This window comes from Scyliorhinus canicula, chromosome 1, assembly GCF_902713615.1.
Source record: "Scyliorhinus canicula chromosome 1, sScyCan1.1, whole genome shotgun sequence".
NCBI lineage: Eukaryota > Metazoa > Chordata > Chondrichthyes > Carcharhiniformes > Scyliorhinidae > Scyliorhinus > Scyliorhinus canicula.
The window spans coordinates 84,820,067-84,839,819 of record NC_052146.1 but is presented as its reverse complement, the minus strand read 5'-3'; positions in this window follow the sequence as shown (position 1 = coordinate 84,839,819).

The following is a 19,753-nucleotide window of genomic DNA, read 5'->3' as shown; positions in this document are numbered from 1 at the left end:
AGAATTTCAGAAACCTGATCTTCATGGGCAATATCTGGAGTTGAATCCAGCATTATGCTAAAATATTTTGCGTCCTTAATTTCGGAAATTATATTTTTCTTGACAGTTTCACCAAGAAGATTGATTATTTCGTTTTGAATTCTGTTGGACAAGTAGGTGACACTTTTTGGTTTCTCTTTCCCTCTCTGCAAGTGTTTTGCTAAGATGTCATCATATTTGGCCAAAAGTCTGATTGTTGCTAGAAAGTTTCCTGTATTTTCACTGACTGTCTCCCCTGGCTCTGATAACCCAGATATTCCTTCTCCTCGATGTCCACGATAGGCCAGATTCTGTTTTGCCAGAAAGGATATAACCTCGACAATCCGTTCAGTTATAGCTTTCCATCTTTTCTTTTCAGCAGACATTTGCTGTTGAAGTTCAGCATCTATCGTAGTTGAATGATGGAGTCGAACAAAGAGGTTCAGGTATTCCCTCATGTGAGCTCTATGAGAAGGGCTTTTCTCATGATCAAGTATTGTTGGATTTAATTTTCACCAAGTGGAGAAACCGTCTTCCTTTCCAAAGTTTGACACAGACAACAAATGCTCCTTTGAAAACAAAAAGCAAACAAAACAGTAGCATGCTTTCCGATATGGAGAGTATAACAACCATTTTCTCTCCACAATTTCTCCGTTTGTGGAAACTTTATCAAATCACTGTTTGGAAAATGATCTCCCATCCTTCTCAGCAAATGGACCACTTTTATTCTGATATCTTTCAGGGCCATGTTGTAATATTGTCATCTTCAAATGATCTGGAATCGGTTTCTTCAAACAGCCAAAATCGCTTCTTTGCAAAAATATGCTAAAATCTTCTTTATTTTCTTCACATGGATCATCATCCTGACAACGAGACTGAGGAGAGAGAGTATTATGTTCTGACCGAGCTGAATACGTATCAGAAAAATCCTTCTCTGCACCCACATCATCTTTTACTTCTCCAGGTTCTCCTACTTCTTCTTTACTTCTTTTTATCCATGCATCTAATGCCCCTCTTTGATGGGACTCTTCTTCGATTCTGGCCCTCTTTTTTTCCCTGTTCTGTGCTCCACTCGGTTGTACACGAAATACTCGTAACATTTCATTTTCTATCTCAAAAAGCGTAAGACGCATGAGAAAATGGGAAGAAAATGGTAAACAATCGGTCAGTTGCAGACGGATAAACCATATTTCATTTCTTTGTTCCTTCGTATCAAATTATTTCACACTGATTCTCCCCTGATAATTTTGTCCAATTTATATCATAGACTTGCAAATTAGTGGTATCTGTATTCGAATATTAGCATGTTAAGGAATAAATGTCTCCTATTCCGAGATTAAATGCCATAGCAGTCCTCTGATCATCCAGGCTTCACTCTTACTACATCCCACGTAAATATTTCATTAAATATCACCAAAAAACCTATAAAAAACGTAGTTGCACCTGTTCTAGAGCTATTCACTGACCTGAGTAGGTAAAAGAACTAATCTAGATGCACAAAAAGCTGAAGAAAAGACGAGTTATGACTCGAGGAAACGCAGGAACGAACAGCCACGGAAGGGCCTGTTCTGTGCTGTACTATTCTATGGTCTATGTTCTATGTCTGCTTGTTGCTTTTGATGGTTGCACCACGTACATCATGCGCATGCATGTGGGGGGGTGGGGACAAGCACCATTTTCTCTAGACAGAAAGGGTACACCATGTTAAAGGAATAAAGGGCTAACAACTGCCTCTGCAGTGTGGTGAGCCTCCAAAAATTGATTTATCACCGCTGAAATTTAAAAATTACTATCTTATTTCCTTCTCTGGGGCAGCACGGTGGCCTAGTGGTTATCATAACCGCCTCACGGAACTGAGGTCCCAGGTTCGATCCCGGCTCTGGATCACTGTCGTGTGGAGTTTGCACATTCTCCCCGTGTCTGCGTGGGTTTCGCCCCCACAACCCAAAAAATGTGCAGAGTAGGTGGATTGGCCAAGCTAAATTGCCCCTTAATTGAAAAAAATAATTGGGTTATCTAAATTTAAAATTTTTTTTAAAAAAAATTAAAAAAATTTTTTTTTTTCCTTCTCTGATTGGATGCCCCCATCCAATGAATGCCCAGGGCCAATGCACCGTCGCCCCCCCCCCCCCCCCCCCCCTCCTCTGCACGCCACTGGTGAAGAGGCCAGTACATCTCGTGACATCTTACCGGCCTCGTCACGTCTTGTGACATCTAACGAGATCTCGCGAGGCGTCACGATCTGGATCCCACAGATTGAGGTCACGACCCAGATTTGCATAATCAAGTGAACAGTTAGTCTACCCAGTACCTGGTACCCAACGGCCTCGACCCGGAGACCCCGAGAGGGCGCGGTTAGCACTGGTTTGCACAAACATGGACCAGGCACACTGAGTGAGTGGGGTGGGGGTAGTGGGAGGGCGGTGGCCACCACCTAGGAGGTGTAGACCTCTATGGTTCTATGCCTCTATGTTGGCAAATGCAGCATCCATTTTGCATAAAACAGAATTACATTTTGAGCAAGAAATGAATACCTATTTGAAACGTTTTTGTAACGTGAGTAAAAGGATTCAGTTGAGAAAAAACTCAAACACATCCTGGCCAGAGCAGATTTTTTTTCTTTGTAAATTTCAGGAGCACAAACTTTGTAACTACTTGTCATGATTTAGTTCTTTCTGTCTAATTGCCAGTAATTGTTATCTTTGAACCAGTACACACTGGACTGTTTTAAACTTTTTCTCTGAGGTTGAAGGAGTAGTTATTTGGCAGTGTTACAAATTCACAAAAGAATTCAATAAGCAATGTTGCCATTTCGAAGAGTTTTAGATCAGGTCAAGTTCAAGGAACATCCGGAAAACTCGATTGAAGCATATTGGCCTGCGGGGAAAGGTCAGTTCACAATAAATTCAGGTTCCCCATATCCATTCTCATTTTGGAAAATTAAAGTAGTTTAAAACATGTCTTTTTATCAGACAGAATCAGTATTGTGATGACATTACCACATTCCTAATTGTCAAGTTTTTTTTCTACCAACTAAAGAAGGGAAATGGACAAGACACCGCTGAAGTTAACTTTGAAGGGTGGAGGGAAGATCTGATAATGCTTGTCACTAACTGATACTTACGCCCATCCGAGACCATCCACACCTTCCCGCAGCTCTGACCCTATTCCTTCTTCTAATCCCAGTCCTTTCCATATATTCGCTATACCATTTGACCTGCCACTCTGATGAAGAACGTTAAAGCGCGTGGGATTACGGGTAGTGTGTTGAGATGGATAGAAAGCTGGTTAGCAGACAGGAAGCAAAAGGGTGGAATAAATGGGTCTTTTTCCGATAGGCAGGCAGTGACTAGTGGGGTACCGCAGGGATCTGTACTAGGACGCCACATTATATATTAATGATTTGGAGGAGGAATTAAATGTATTATCTCCAATTTTGTAGACGATACAAAGTTGGGTGGGTTGGTGAGAAGGACGCAGAGATGGTTCAGTGAAATTGAGATAGGCTGAGTGAATGGGCACATGCATGGCAGATGCAGTATAATGTGGATAAATGTGAGGATATCCACTTTGGTAGCAAAAATAGAAACGCATATTATTAGCTGAATGGGTGTAACTTGAGAGAGGTGGACATTCAGTGTGACCTTGGTGTCCTTATGCATCAGTCGCTGAAAGTAAGCGCGTAGGTACAGCAGGGAGTAAAGAAGGCAAATGGTATGTTGGCCTTTATAGCAAGAGGATTTGAGTATAGGAATAGGGATGTTTTACTGCAATTGTATAGGGCATTGGTGAGGCCATATCTGGAGTATTGTGTGCAGTTTTGGTGTCCTTATCTGAGGAAGGATATTCTTGCTGCGGAGGGAGTGCAGCGAAGGTTTACCAGGCTAATTCCTGGGATGACGGGACTGTCATATGAGGAGAGATTAAGTCGGTTAGGATTATATTCATTGGAGTTTATAAGAGTGAGAGAGGATCTCATAGAAACTTGCAAAATTCTAACAGGATTAGACAGGGTAGATTCAGAAAGAATGTTCCCGATGGTCGGGGAGCCCAGGACTAGGGGGTCATAGTTTGAGAATAAGGGGTAAACCTTTTAGTACTGAGTTGAGGAGAAATTTCTTCACCTAGAGAGTAATGAATCTCTGGAATTCACTACCACAGAAAGTAGTTGGGGCCGTAACGTTGTGTAATTTCAAGAATTAATGACTTCTGGTGCGACATGTGGGTGGAAGTCACATGTTCAGTGGCTCGTGGCTTTGGTTTTTAGAGTTTAATGCCCAGTTCCAGGGGCAGTTTTTGAATAAGCTGGGGCAGGAAGACATAAGGAAGGTGGGGAATGTCAAAGACCCAGAAAAAAGCCGCTGGGAAGAAGAGTGATAGTTCGCCGTCGAGTGAACGGGTCAGCCCGGCTGCAGGAAAGTAGGCAGAGGCTGGGTCGCTGGGTGGGGCCGCCTGATTTAGACAAAGCAAAGGTGTGAGGTGAATTGGGAAGCAGCTGGTTTTCGTATATACCAGGACTTAATTGTGGAGCTGGCAAGGAGACGGGCAGCCTTTGGCCGGGTGAAGGCAGCACTGTACAGCAATGGTCTGAGGTTCGGAGTAGTCTACCCGGCGAAGCTGAGGGTGATCTACAATTTGAGGGACTTCTACTTTGAGGTGATGGAGGTGACGGATGCGTTTGTGAAGGCCAAAGGACTGGGGTTGAAATGAGTGATGGGACTGGGGTTTGGCTTCGGACTGAAGGGCGGGAGGTGAAATGTTGTGTACAGCCTTATCTCTTGTTTCAGTATGTGGGTTTGTTTTGTATGTGTGGGGGAACAGTTGGGGGTTTGTTTTTTAGGTTGGTTGATTGGTAAGGGTACCTTTGCTATGGGCTACAGTGGGTACGAGAATATTGGGCTTCGGAGTTATAACGGTTTTCTGGAGCGCAGTTTTTGTGCCTTGGTTATGTTTGAGTGTCTGTGTTTTCAGGTATTAGGTCATGGGGGAGGGGATTGGGAGGTGAGGAGCCAGGGCAGGGAACTCCACACTGATGTGTTAGGCAGGCTGGGTCTATGTGGACTGTGTTTGATGCAGTGAAGCGAGAGACAGACTTCCAACACTTGATGAGATACAACATGATTTTATTTAACATCTAACTATTTTACATGTTCAACTGTGGGTTGACACTACGCTGACTTGACTGGAGACCTGAGGCTAGCCTGACCAGACTTACTAGCTACCACATAGTGTTTGCACTGGCTAGCTCACAAGCTCTGACTGTTTCAGAGGCTGGGTCCCGAGAGAGAGGGAAAACTGGTGCCCTCTGGCTTTATAGTGGTCGTGTCCTGTCTGGTGATTGGCTGCTGTGTTCTGTGTGCTTACTGGTCATCCTGTGTGTCAATCACTGCCTGTCTGCACTCCATTATATACATAGATGTATATTATGACACACACTAGCAAGCATAGGTTGGCTCGTGAACAGGAGTTTGGTGGGGGGGAGGGGTCGCGATCATTGGAACCTGGTCAAACAGGTTTTGAGGAGCCTGGGAGGTGTAAAAGATGAGCGGATGGGATCGATACTGGGAGAGGTGTTTTTAAAAGAAAGTGGAGGGGGAGTGATTCTGGGGGAGGGGTTCGACGATAACAAAGGGATGGGGAGAATCGGGCAGGACGCGGAGTTCCGATGGTGGTGGATAGGAGGAATGGGGGGGGGGGGGTGAAAGACCCTGGTCAGAATAGTAACATGGAATGTGAGGGGGCTAGGGGGAACTGTGACAAGATCGAGTGTTTTTACACATTTAAAGAGCCTAAAGGTTGCCGTGGTGATGCTGCAGGAAACACACCTGAGGGTGAAGGATCAGGTAAGGCTTAGGAAGGGCTGGGTGTCAGGTTTAGGGGGGTAGTGGTGTTGGTGGTGATGGTTGGTGGTGAGGTTCCAGATGGAGAAGGTGATGGAAGACCCAGGGGGCAGGTACATGATAGTGATGGGGGCGTTAGAGGGGAGGTTGGTGACACTGGCGAGTCTATATGGCCCCAACTGGGATGATGCAGGGAAGAGGGTGCTGGGTGCCATTCTGGATTTGGCTTCCCATGAGTTAATAGTAGGGGGGATAGGTCTCAGCCGCGTACACTGGCCCAGTCAGGGGGGGTGCGAAGGCACTGGCGGGGCTCATGAGAGAGATGGGAGGAGTGAATTCGTGGAGGTTCCTGCACCCAAGGGAACAGGAGTATTCATTTTTCTCCCTGGTGCATAAAGTTTATTCGCGAATAGACTTTTTCATGGTGGGGAAGGCGTTATTTGCCGGGGTCAAAAGGTCGGAGTATTGATTTTGGACTATGTGCCGCATTGGGTGGATGTGATTCTGGAGAATGGACGTGGCTCAGAGGCCGGGGTGGAGAATGGACGTGGGGTTGTTAGGGGACTGGAGCTTTTGCGAAAAGATTACGCATGTGATCGAGGAATATGTGGGGTTTAATTGCACGGGAGAAGTTTTGCAGTCGGTGGTTTAGGAGGCTTTGATGATCTCGTTTAAGGCTAATGTTGACAAGAGGGAGGAGAGAGAAAGGAGTGCTAAAAGGAGATAGAGGAGATGGAAAGGAGGTACGTGGGAGACCTGGACCAGCCCTTTTGGCCAGGAGGAAGGAGCTTCAGGTGAAGTTTGACCAGTTGTCCACAGAGAAAGTGGTCCAACAGGTAAGAAGGGCTGGGGGGTGTGGGGGTGTGTGTGTGTGTGGGGGGGGGGGGGGGGGGGGGGGGGGGGTTCAATGAGCATGGGGAGATGGCTGGGTGTATGTTGGCCAGCCCCGGAGGGAGGTGGTGGTGAGGGAGATAATTCAGGTGCGGGATAAGATGGGGAAGTTGGTGATGGCCCCGGAGCAAATCAATAAAGTATTTGAAGAGTTCTATCAGTGGTTATGTAGGTCGGAACCACCGGGGGGAGGAGCGAGAGATTAGGGAGTTCCTGGATGGGTTGGAGTACCCGAGGTTGGATGAAGAGGACAGGGCAGGGTTGGAGGAGCCAGTGGGGGAGCAGGAGATGAAGGAGGCAATTGGGAGGATGCAGTCAGGGAAGGTGGCGGGCCAGACGGGTCCCCGTGGAACGAAAGGGAAAATGCTGGAAAATCTCAGCAAGTCTGGCAGCATCTGTCGGGAGAGAAAAGAGCTAACGTTTCGAGTCCGATGACTCTTTGTCGCCATGGAATGCTATAAGAAGTTTAACGATAAGTTTGCAACGCTGATGGTGGGAATGTTTGAGGATGCGATGGGTCAGGGGTGTCTTGCTAGAGACGTTGGGGCAGGCTTCGATTTCCCTGCTGTTAAAGAAAAATAAGCACCCAGTGGATTATGGGTCATTTGGGCCCACATCCCTACTGAACGTTGTTGTCAAGATATTGGCCAAGATTTTGTCGGAAAGGCTGGAGGTGCGTGGGTTTCCTCTGGGTGCTCCGATTTCCTCCCACAGTCCAAAGATGTGCGGGTTAGGGGGATTGGCCATGCTAAATTGCCCTTAGTGTCCAAAACAAAGGGGGTTACTGGCTTACGGGGATAGGGTAGATAGGTGGGCTTGAGTAGGGTGCTCTTTGTAAGGGCTGGTGCAGACTTGATGGGCTGAATGGCCTCCTTCTGCACTGTAAATTCTATAATTCTATGAAAAATGCCGCTCCCGATAGCACCGGGTAAGTTCTCAGTGAATCTGGTGGTGGTGGCCATTTTGAAAATCAGGAGACAGTTTTGGCAACATTTTAAGCTGGGGGCCGGGTCAGGAGGGATGCTGATTAGGGGGAGTCATGAGTTCGAGCCGGGGAGGCTGGATGAGAGGTTTCAGAGATGGGACAAGAGGAGGATTAAGGAAATGAAGGATCTGTTTCTTAGGGGACGATTCATGAGCTTGGAAGAGCTTGGGGAGGAATACGGGCTGGAGCAGGGGGAAGGGTTTGAGTACCTGCAGGTTCGAGATTTTGCAAGGAAGGTTTTCCCAACCTTCCTGATTACGCTGGCCCCCTCGTTGCTGGAGGCCATGCTGTCAGCGAAGGGTTGGTGAAAGGGGTTGCATCGGCAATCAGTGGGAGGATCCTGAAGGAGGACGGGGGTCTATGGAGGGCATTAAGGCAAAGTTGGAGGAGGATCTGGAAGGGACGATGGAAGAGGGACTGTGGTGCTGCAGAGGGTGAATGCCTCAACCTTGTGCGCGAGCCTGGGGCTGATACAGCTGAACGATGTGCATAGGAGCACCTCACAAAGTCAAAGATGAGCCGTTGTATGAGATGTTTGTGAGCGGTGTGGGACATTCACATGTTTTGGTCCACCCGAAGCTGGAAAGGTATTGGAGGGAGATATGTAACACAATCTCGGGGATTTTGTAAATGGCTGTGTTGCCCGGACCCCTTGAAGCCATTTTCGGGGTGTCAGACCGGCCCGAGTTGCAGGCGCGTGCGGGTGTGGGACAGATGTTTTAGCCTTTGCCTTGCTGATCGCTCGTAGGCAGGTCCTGTTGGGGTGGATGTCAGTTTCTCCGCCCTGTGTCTCAGCATGGCGGGGGGACCTGATGGAGTTTTTGACGCTGGCGAAGGTGAAGTTTCAGTTGAGGAGGTGAAGGAGGGGTTCTACAATTTATGGCGTTCGTTTATTATCCACTTTCGGGAGTTGGGTGCCGTTGAATGCTAAGGGGGGAGGGGGTGGAGGGGTCTACTTTCATTTCTATTTTATGTTTTATGTTCTATATCGTTGGGAATGTTTCATTTGTTTCTTTTTTGGATGGAAAAAAACAATGAAAATATGGCAAATAAAAATATTTTAAAATAAAAATTCCAGAATTAATTAGATATAGCTATTGGTGCCAAAGGGATGAATGGATCTGAGGTTATAACAGGATCAGAATATTGAACTTGATGATCAGCCATGATTGGAGCAAGCTCAAAGGGCCGAGTGTCTTCCTTCTGCTTCTATTTTCCCTGTATGTTTCTATGTATTTTCTCTGCTCAGCAAAGGACTCCGTTTCATCTCTTTTCGTCCTCACCTCAATAAATTTCGGACTCGGGATGATGCTGAGATCATCCTCTGTCGCCTCCATGTCCATACTCATTTTCACTGTGAACAGTTGGCATGACATTGACCATCTTAATCTTTTTGTTATAAAACCTGCTGACCAACCTGGTGTTATCTGGCATACTGACCTCTACCTCACAGATGCTGAGCATGAACTCTCAGACACGCTGCTACCTGCCCCCGGACCGTGACCCCCATCACCGAGCATCAAGCCATTGTTTCCAGGACTTTCACTGACCTCATCTCCTCTGGTGATCTTCTCTCCACAGCCTCTAAACTCATATTCTGCCAACCCCGGACAGCCCACTTCTGTCTCCTCTTCAAAATCTACAAACAGGGCTAACCTGGTAGACCCATTGTGTCAGCCTGTTCCTGCCCCACTAAACTAGTTTCTTCCTATCCTGACCCTATTCACTCTCGCCCTGACCAGTCTCTTCCCACCTACATTCACAATTCCTCGCATCTTGACGCCATGTCAACAATTTATAGTTTCCTGGCCCTAACCGCCTCCTCGTCACTATGGATGCCCAATCCCTTTACACCTCCCCCACCAGCACGGTCTGAGGTCTCTCTGCTTCTTCCTTGAGAAGAGGCCTGAACAATCCATGTCCACCATCACTCTCCTCCACTTGGCTGAACTCTTTCTATCACTAAATGATTTCTCCTTTAATCCTCTCACTTGAAGCAAATAAAAGGTGTGGCTATGGGTACCTGCATGGGCCTCAGTTATGCCTGTCTTTTTGTGGGGTACGTGGAACATTCCTTGTTCCCGTCCTACTCAGGCCCCCTAACTGTAACTCTTTTTCCTTTACATCGATGACTGCATCCGTGTCACTTCAGGTTCCCGTCTGGACCTGGAAAAATTAGCCAACTTTGCTTCCAATTTCTACCCCTCTCACCTTTACGTGATTTATATCTGACACATCCCTTCCATGACCTCTCTGTTGCCATTTCTGGTGATAGACTTAACCACTAATATTCATTACAAGCCAACCAACTCCCACCACTATCTCGACTGCAGCTCCTCACCCCCAAACGCTGTAAGGACTCTATCCCATTCTCACAGTTTCTCTTCCTCTGCACTTTCAAAAACAACCTGACATGTCTGCCTTTTTCCTTAACCGATGATTCCTCCCATTGTGGTTGGCAGGGCACTCAACTGTGTCTGACCCATCTCCTGCACCTCTGCTCTAGCTCCCTAATAAAGATTATTATTATTCCCTCCCTCCTACAACTATGATAGGATCCCTCTTATCCTCACTTCCCACCCCACCAGCCTGCACTTTCAAAATATCATCATCAGAGTCCTGCCCACTCCAGCATGATGCCACCATTAAACGCATTGTCCCCTCACCCTCCCCCCTACCATCAGCATTCCACATGGATCACTACCTCCCTCATACCTGGTCCACTCTTCCATTGCTCCCAACACTTTGTCCAATTCCCATTTCTCACTGTGTAAGGGCTCAAACACTCCTTTCAGGAGAAGCAGCATTTCACTCACGCCTCCTTCAATTTGGTTTACTGTACTTGCTGCTCCCAGTGCGATCTCCTCTATATTGGGGATGCAGACTGGGTGACCGCTCTGTGGAACACCTTTACTCAGCCCACAATTTCCTGAACAGACTTTCCTGTTCCTTATGCCCTGCTCTCATGCCCACATGTCTGTCCTTCCCCTGCTGCAATGTTCCAGTGAAGCCCAACGAAAATTGAAGGAACAGCACCTCATCTTCTGATTCGGCGCTTTACAGCATTGAGTTCAACAACTTTAGACTGTGAAACTTGACCGCTTTTTTAATGCAAAAAAAGTTTTGTCCCAATCAACCCCTCCCCCACAGGACCATCTGTAATTTGTTCTTAAATGTTGCTTTCACTGAGCACTGACCTTTGTTCTCCGATTAATACGTACTGCGATCTTACCTTTATACACTATCAGCACCTTCTTTAGTCCTCTACACTGCCATTAACACTTCCTTTGTCTTGTGCCCTACACATCTTCCATCAAACTCTCCTAGCTCACACCTATCACTGACCTATTTTGCTCCACCTTCTCCACCTCCATCTCTTCAGTTCTGAAGAAGAATCATACAGGACTAAAACGTCAAATCTGTTTCTCTCTCCACATGTGCTGCCAGACCTGCTGAGTGTTTCCAGCATCTTCTGTTTTAATTTTAGATTTCCAGCATCCGCAGTATTTTGCTTCTATGATAATGTTTATAACTCTTCAATCATTGGGATTACCAAGAACCAAAATGGTTGATTGTGTGCATCGTGGCGAATTACAAAAGAAAATAAAAGAGCTTACAAATATTTACCACTTTTCACCACCACCAGATATCTCAAAAGAGTTTATAGTCAATGAAGTCCCTTTTTGGGTGTGCTCACTGTTGTACAAAACACAGCAAATTATGCCAAACAGCAATGTGAGAATGTCCATTCAATCGTTTTTTATGATGTTGATCGAAGGGTAAACATCGTCCAGGGCACTGGGAGAGAGAATTATCCTCCTCTCCTTTGAAGTATTGTCATGGACTTTCCACATCCACCTGAGCAGACAGCTGGAGCCTCAGTTAACCTTGGTATCCAAGACACATCATTTCCAACATTGCAGCACTCCCTCGGTACTGCACTGGATATTCAACATTGATTTTTGTGCTTACACCCTGGAGTGGGACTTGAACCTAGAAATATATGACTCAGAGGGAACCTTTCTCCTCAGGGAATGACAGCTGCAAGAGTTAAAGGAAGTAACCATCCTAACGAGCTGAAATTAGAGGATGAACATTCAACTTGCCTGAGATCACGCACTAAAAACAAATAGCTAGTTGGTCTGGGATCATCTCTGAGAAGGACTTAAATAGCGCAGATGGGAAGTAAAGTTGCTGTAGTCCCAGATGACCATAGGCTGCTTTACCCAAAGTGGGGGAGAGCTGACTGGTGGTGATTTAATCTGAAGATCATCACTCCTCAGGCGAGGGGCAAAGTTGAGAAGGCGGCCCTTCATGAATAACTTCACCAGAATTGGAATTGAACCCGTGCTGCTGGACTTGCTCTGCATCACAAACCAGCTGTCCAGCTAACAGAGCTAACATCAAAAGCTACTGTGAGAATGAAAAGCATACGCAGTTGGGGGTAACAGATTGGCATGGATAGACGATTGACTGGCTAACGAGACAAAGAGTCGGCCTAAATGAAGCTTTTTCTCGTTGGCAGAATGCGATGAATGGTGTGCCACAGGGATTGGTTCTGGGACCTCAAATTTTTAAAATTTCTATGCATGAGCTGAATGTAATTGCTAAATTTGCTGATGAGATAAAGATAAGTCAGAAATTAAACTCTGAAGCGAGCATAAGGAGGTTACAAAGGGACAGAGACGTGTTAAATGATTGGGCAAAAGTCTGGGAAATGAAGTGTGATGTGGGAAAATGGAAATCCATTTTTGACAGGAAGAATAAAAAGGCTTATTATCTCAGAGAGATTGCAGAGCTCTGTGGCGCAGAGGAATCTGGGTGCCTTAGTGAATCACAAAAACCTCATATGCAAGGACAACATGTAATTAATAGAATGTCATCCTTGATTGCCAGAGGAATTGAATACAACAGTATTCCATGCTTAACATTCCAGGCCCAAAACAGTCAGTCCAGGTTAAGCAGCGTTTCACTTGCACCTCTTCCAATTTGGTCTACTGCATTCACTGCTCCCAATGTGGCCTCCTCTATATCAGAGAGACCAAACGCAGACTGGGTGATCGCTTTGCTGAGCATCTTCGGTCTGTGCACATTCAGGATCCTGACCTTCCTGTTGCTTGCCATTTTAACAAAAGACCCTTCTCCCATGACCGCATGTCTGTTCTTGGCCTGCTGCAATGTTCCAGTGAAGCTCAAAGCAAACTGGAGGAACATCTTCCGGTTAGGCACACTACAGCCTTCCGGCCTGAACATCGAATTCAACAACTTCAGATGATGAGCCTCACCTCGACCCATTTGTTTTCATTTCATTTTAACCGTCTTTTACCATTTCATTCTTTCTTAATATACATTTATTTCCCCCCCCCCCCAATCTTATCCACCTTTCCTGCACCTTTCTCCTCTTTGCTTCCCCCTCCCCTCCCCCACACCTACAGTTCATCCTCTGATATTAGTTTCTATGCTGTTTGACCTTTCACATATTTTGCCATTAACACTCTTTCCCCTTGGTATCTGTGGCCATTAGCACTCGGTTTCCCTGGGTTTCTGTGGCTATGACTCATCTTTCATTCTCACTCCACAGTATAAATATTTCCCATCTCTCTGTCTTAGCTTTGACAAAGAGTCATCGGACTCGAAACGTTAGCTCTTTTCTCTCCCTACAGATGCTGCCAGACTTGCTGAGATTTTCCAGCATTTTCCCTTTCCTGTGAAGGTTATGCTTCAGTTGTACAGGGAATTGGCGAGACGACATTTGGAGCACCGTGTACAGTACTGGTCTCCTTATTTAAAGAAGGATGTAAATGCCTTGGAAGTAATTCAGAGAAGGTTTACTTGACTCATACCTGGAATGGGTGGGTTGTCTTCTGGACAGGCTAGACTTGTGAAGTCTAGAAGAGTAAGAAGCAACTTGATTGAAATGTATAAGATCCTGAGGGTTATTGACAGGGTAGATGTGAAGAGGAATTTCCTCTTGTGGGAAAATCCAGGGGTCCCTGTTTAAAAATAAAGAGTTACTCATTTAAGACGGAGCTGAGGAGAATTCTTTTCTCTCCGAGGGTCCCGAGTCTCTGGAACTCTCTTCCTTAAAAGGCAGTGGAAGCAGAGTCTTCGAATATTTTTAAGTCAGAGCTCAATAGATTCTTGGTGAACAAGGGGATAAAAGGTCAATGAAGGTCGGCAGGAATGTGGCGTTGAGGTTACAATCAGATCAGACATGGTCTTATTGAATGACAGAGCAGCCTCGATGTGGCCTTAAAAGTGGCCTCCTCCTGTTTCTAATTTGCATGTTTGTATACTGACTCTCTATTCACATCCCACTTACCCTCTCCCCTTTTCTCCTGGTTTGCCAATATGCAGACTTAGGCTGTCCTCCAATCTTGCCTCTGCCAATGATCCTGGAAGACTCTGAGTGTGATTTACCGGCCTTGTCACGCCCGACTTGGTGTTGGGATGAAGACGTTAAATCTCGCGAGATGCCTCAACGAGATTTGCAACGCTCGAAACGCCTCGCGAGATTTAACAAAACTGGTGAGATATCATTATCTGGATCTTACCCTGACTGGGCATGATCCAGATCTACATATGTAAAAGAGCCATTAGGCTCATTTAAATATACATGAGTGGGTTTCTCCTGTCACCTGGAGCTGATGGCCATGCCTGTGAGATCTTGCCATGGTGCTATTTAATACTGGTTAAAAGTGGACTAGTCGTAATGGCACCTGGGAAGGTCTCCCATTAGAGACCACTGGGTAGTTCCAGGGTGCCCAGTGTTATATTACTTGAAGTAATATGTGTTAATCATTTGTTTATGCCGAGACGTTCTTAACTTTGATGATGATGCTGACGTCATCCAGTGATAACAAATAATTTATTGAGTAACTAATCAATTAACTTGTGAGTTTGATTCTTCAATACTTTTACCAGCTATTAAATTAAACAAGGTAGACTTAGATTAAACTATGAATATTATACTTTCACTCTGAGCTAACTCTACACTTCTGGGGCAAAATTCACCGACCCTGCTGGGGCCGCCGAAAATCCCGCCCCCATCATGGCAGAGATTCTCCGCCACCCGGGAATTGGCAGGGGCGGGAAATACGCCCCGCCGATCGGCGTGACGTCCGTGCCGATCGGCGAGGCCCCTGCGGCGATTCTCCGGCCTCTCCCGCTGCTGAGGTTTGAACCACCTCTGGTGGCGGCTGGATCAGCGGTGGGTGTGCGCCCCCGGGGTCCTGGGGGGGGGGGGCGCAGGGCGATCGGACCCCAGGGGGTGCCCCCAGGGTGGCCAGGCCCGCGATCGGGGCCCCCTGATCCGCGGGCGGGCCAGTGCCGTGGGGCACTCTTTCTCGTCCGCCGCCACCGCGGCCTCTGCTATGGCGGAAGCGGAAGAGAATCCCCCAGCGCGCATGCGCCGGTGGTGACGTCAGCGGCAGCTGACACTGACGTCACCACCGGCACATGCACGAACCGGCGAAGGCCTTTTGGCCAGCCCCGGTGCCGGGCCTGAAAGGCCGCTGGTGCCGGTTTTGCCGCCAGTCATCGTGATGCCAACCGCTCCGGAGCGGGCCTAGCCCCCAAAGGTGCGGAATTCTCCCGACACCGGAATGGTTGGCGCCACTCCCCTACGCCGGGACCCCCCGTCCCGCCGGGTAGGGGAGAATACCGCCCTTGGTCTCTAGTCACAACACATCCAAAGAGAGCGGGAAAACAGATTGAGTTTGTATTTATACCCCCTGTTAGTGTTGTCCTCGAGTGTCCATCTGACTGTACTGACTACACATTAACTCTTTATGTATTTACATATACAGAGATCACAACGCCCAGGTGCCAGGGATTGGGCCCAGGTGGCCTTACTAGGTTAAGAGGGGTCAGGGGGTGTTCCTGGAGGAGGAGGAGGTTCTAAAATGGGGGTTGAGAGAAGAGGCTGAAAGGGGGGGAACATCGAGACAGCCTTCCAAAATGGCACCCCGATCTGTGAGGAGCCTTTCCTGCCAGCAAGCTTCAGCTCACCCGCAGGAAATGGCTCTAAGTGCGGCCTCTGCGGTGAGAAGCTCCTCAAGGCCATAAAAACAGCAAAACGCCATTGAAATCAGGGTGATTCTCAGCACTACAACAGCCTCAAAACACCCCGATAAACGCACCCAAAACAGGGCATAGGTTTTTACGGTTGAATCACACCCTCTGTTCATGTCAGAACAGCCTCTTCAAAATGACTGGAGACCCCCAGGTTTGGAACACCCCTTCCTGTCTGCCTTCACCCGTGGGCATTATGGGTTTGCTTCTATGGAAAAGATGTGGAAGGTTGCACTCAGTAGCAATTTCAGGGTGGCTAATGGCATGCTGGCATTGAAACCCATGTTTTCTTGATGAATCCAACTCCGTTGTCCTCCTCAGCTGCTTTTTCCTTTGGATCCACCCCTTCCATCCGACCTGCTCCATCCATTAAACCCACCACACCTCCATACCCAGTCCCTCTCCCTAACCTATCCGACCCTCGTGGCCCATGATCCCAGAATTCCCTGCTCCGAGGATCCATGGTCCTTCCTCGTCTTCTTCTCCTGTAATCACGGCAGCCATTGCCTTCTTCGTGCTACAGGCAATGATGGAACTGCGCCCACCCCCATATTATTCAGCCCATTAAATGAACGGACAAAGGTTCGATCGTGGCTCTGGGTCACTGTCCGTGTGGAGTTTGCACATTCTCCCCGTGTTTGCATGGGTTTCGCCCCCACAACCCAAAGATGTGCTGGGTAGGTGAATTGGCCATGCTAAATTGCACCTTAATTGCAAGAATGAGTTGGGTACTCTAAATTTATTTTTAAAAAATGAACGGAGAAAAATTTGGCAGGTGGAGCAAATGTGAACTTGTCTATTTTGGCAGGAAGAGTAATAAAGCAGAATGTTAATTAAATGGAAAGAAATTACAGAACCCGATAGTACAGAAGTATCTGGGTGCCCTGGTAGGTTAATCACAAAAATAGTATGCGGGTATAGCAAGTGATTAGGAATGCTGGTGTTTATTGCAAGCGGTATATTTAAATAGGGAGATTTTACTGCAGTCCTACAGGGTCTTGGTGAGACCACATCAGGCATACTGTGTACAGTTTGGTCTCATTATCTGAAAAACAATACAAATGAACAAGCAATACATGCAACTGGAACAATTGTCATTCTTCAGAAGAAAGGTTCTGCAGGTTGGGCCTATCCATTGAGTTCAGCAGAACAAGAGATGATCTTACTGAAACATATAAGATTCTGAGGGCACGTGACAAGGTGGATAGCAGGAGGATGTTTCCTCTTACGGGGGAGACTGAAATTAGGGGACACGGTTTAAGAATAAGAGGTCTACATTTTAAAATGGAGGTGAGGAGAAATGTTTTCCTTCAGGGGTCATCAGATTCTGGAATTCTATCTCCCAAAAAGCAAGTCATGTTGGATCTTTGCATTTATTCAAGGAAGATTTAGACAGATCTTTGATGGTCAAGGGTTCCGGAGGGCCGACAGGAAAGGGAAGTTGGAACCACAGCCAGATTAGCGATGAAGCTATTGAATGTCAGAGAAGGCTTGAAGGGCCAAATGGCCATACAGCCCCTCAATCCTCTGACAATGTAATACCCGACTTTCATCCCACTGCCGGGAGTTGGCATTTTTCTCCCTGTACAATTAAATGCTCCCGTCCTTCTCGTTTTCCCACTGTAATAAGATCACGGAGGCAGACGTCCCTTCACCAGAATCCCTCTTATTTACAAAACCAATCAGCTGAATAACCAGGTGCATCCAGCTTGCTGTCTACACTGGGAGTGCAGAGGATCTGACGCTCCCTGTTATATTCAGAGAAAAAGTTCCCTGATTGACCCACTAATCAGGGAACTTGTGTTCCAGTTGGCCAGTCTCAAAGGCCTGGTCTTCAGTTTTGCTGAGGTCCTCGTTATGATAAGGGTTGGAGTCCAGTGCTTTCTAAATAGATCGATAAGTAACCTGAATCAGAACATTGGGATTGGAGATATGAAAAACAATCTTGGAGTTCAAAGCTCAAATTTGTGGTGTCCAGATATGAGTCAATCTATGTTTCCCTGCAGTTCAATTTCTTTGGAAAATGTGGTTCAATTCAATTCATGGGGCACAGTCTACTAAAATCATATAGCCACTCTTTCGCCATGTGCAATTTGCATTCAAATTTGTAATTCGTCTGCAAAGAACCTTTTGCATTACTTGCATGTGGTATACTCTTGACTAAAGGTTTCATAATTGATCAGCTATTCTGAAAGAAAATAATTTCACCTTCAATTTATTTCCTGTTTTCCGTATTGGTTGAGAAATTTGCTGGGAATTGGGACACAATTGACAATGTGTCCCGCTAGAACAAACATTGGACCCAAAATCGTAACTCCAGATCTCCAGCAAGCTGCAGGCTTCAATCATGTCCACAAGCAATACACTGATCAGGTTAGAATCACAGAATTTACAGTGCAGAAGAAGGCCATTCGGTCCATCGAGTCTGCACTGGCCCTTGGAAAGAGCACCCACTTAAGCCCACACCTCCACCCTATCCTCATAACCCAATGACCCCACCTAACCTTTTTGGACACTAAGGGCAATTTATCATGGCCAATCCACCTAACCTGCACAACTTTGGATTGTGGGAGGAAACCGGAGCACCCGGAGGAAACCCACGCAGACACAGGGAGAACGTGCAGACTCTGCACAGTGTCCCAAGCCGAATTGAACCTGGGTTCCTGGAGCTGTGAAGCAATTGTGCTAACCACTGTGCTACCGTACTGCCCTTCGGAAAATTGTTTGCTTTCAAAGGGCTCAAGACAGGGAGGTAAACAAAAGAATGGGGGATGGCGGTTGGGGTATGCGGTGGGGACGGGGGAATGAATGGAGGGGCAGTAGCCTGTTCTAACACTGTGGGGCCATCAGGATCTTTCTGGTCCCTTGTGCTAAAGGAAATAATAAAGAAAAGGCTTCTCTCTTCCCAATATTTCCAACATGCATTTTGCATCCAAAGGCTAGTAGATCAGGATTAAATCCTTCCTCATTGTCTTTTGCGGAAAACATTGATCTCTGCGAGCCCAAACAAATCTTATTTCACTCAATCCAATCATATTTGCCAAGTTTGAGGGGATCGACTTTCATCCTGTCACTTCTTCCTCACTGGTGATAGTGGGCTGCAGTAAAATGGCATCAGGTTTCCTAAGTCTTTAGGCAACAGACTGAGGAGAAAACACACAAAATGTATACTGCTTCTTAAAACTGATTTACTGGATCTTAATATTTATTGGGTTAAATGAGTTAGGAAGCTTGATTAATGTCATGCCTTTTTTACATCAACAATTGCTCTTCCCAAAGTTCTGGCCTTGGGCATCCTTGCCTTCATTTTGCTACTTCTATCCTAACTCGCATCGACCTATCAGGCTTTGTGTTTCCTGACTTGCACTAGCTCTTCGTTAAGTAACACTTAATCTTTCAAATTCTCACCTAATTTGTGTTATGCACAATCAAATTAACAGACAAATGGGGTGGGATCATACCACAATTTTTCAAAGTATAAGGCTCAGACCTGACGCCGATCTGGGTTAGTGGGATGAATCGCGGGAAAGGGCAAAATCAAGATTCGTGCCAGGCATGAGCCATTTTGCAATTCGCCCAACCTGCTCCTGATGGTGAGTTCCAGACCATGCCCCAAAATGGCGAGAAGCCCATTAAGCATAATTTGCATACATTTCAATTTCATTAGCGAGATTGAAGTTGAATGCAACAGTCGACTCCCTAACGAGAAGTCAGGCGGCGTCATTTAGTATTCCTCTACAAAAATGGCAAGCTGCCACAATGGCTACCGAGGGGAAGTGAGGAGCTGAGTAGTTCTTTCCATTTCGCAGCATGCAGTTCAAGGGCACCGGAGCTGCTGCCCCACTGCTTGGGGGGGGGTGCCTTCAGAGGAGTTGGGGTTGTTTGAGGGGCTGGAGGAGTCCGGGTGAGGGGTCTCCTCTGGGCCAGGTGGGGGTGATGGGGGGGG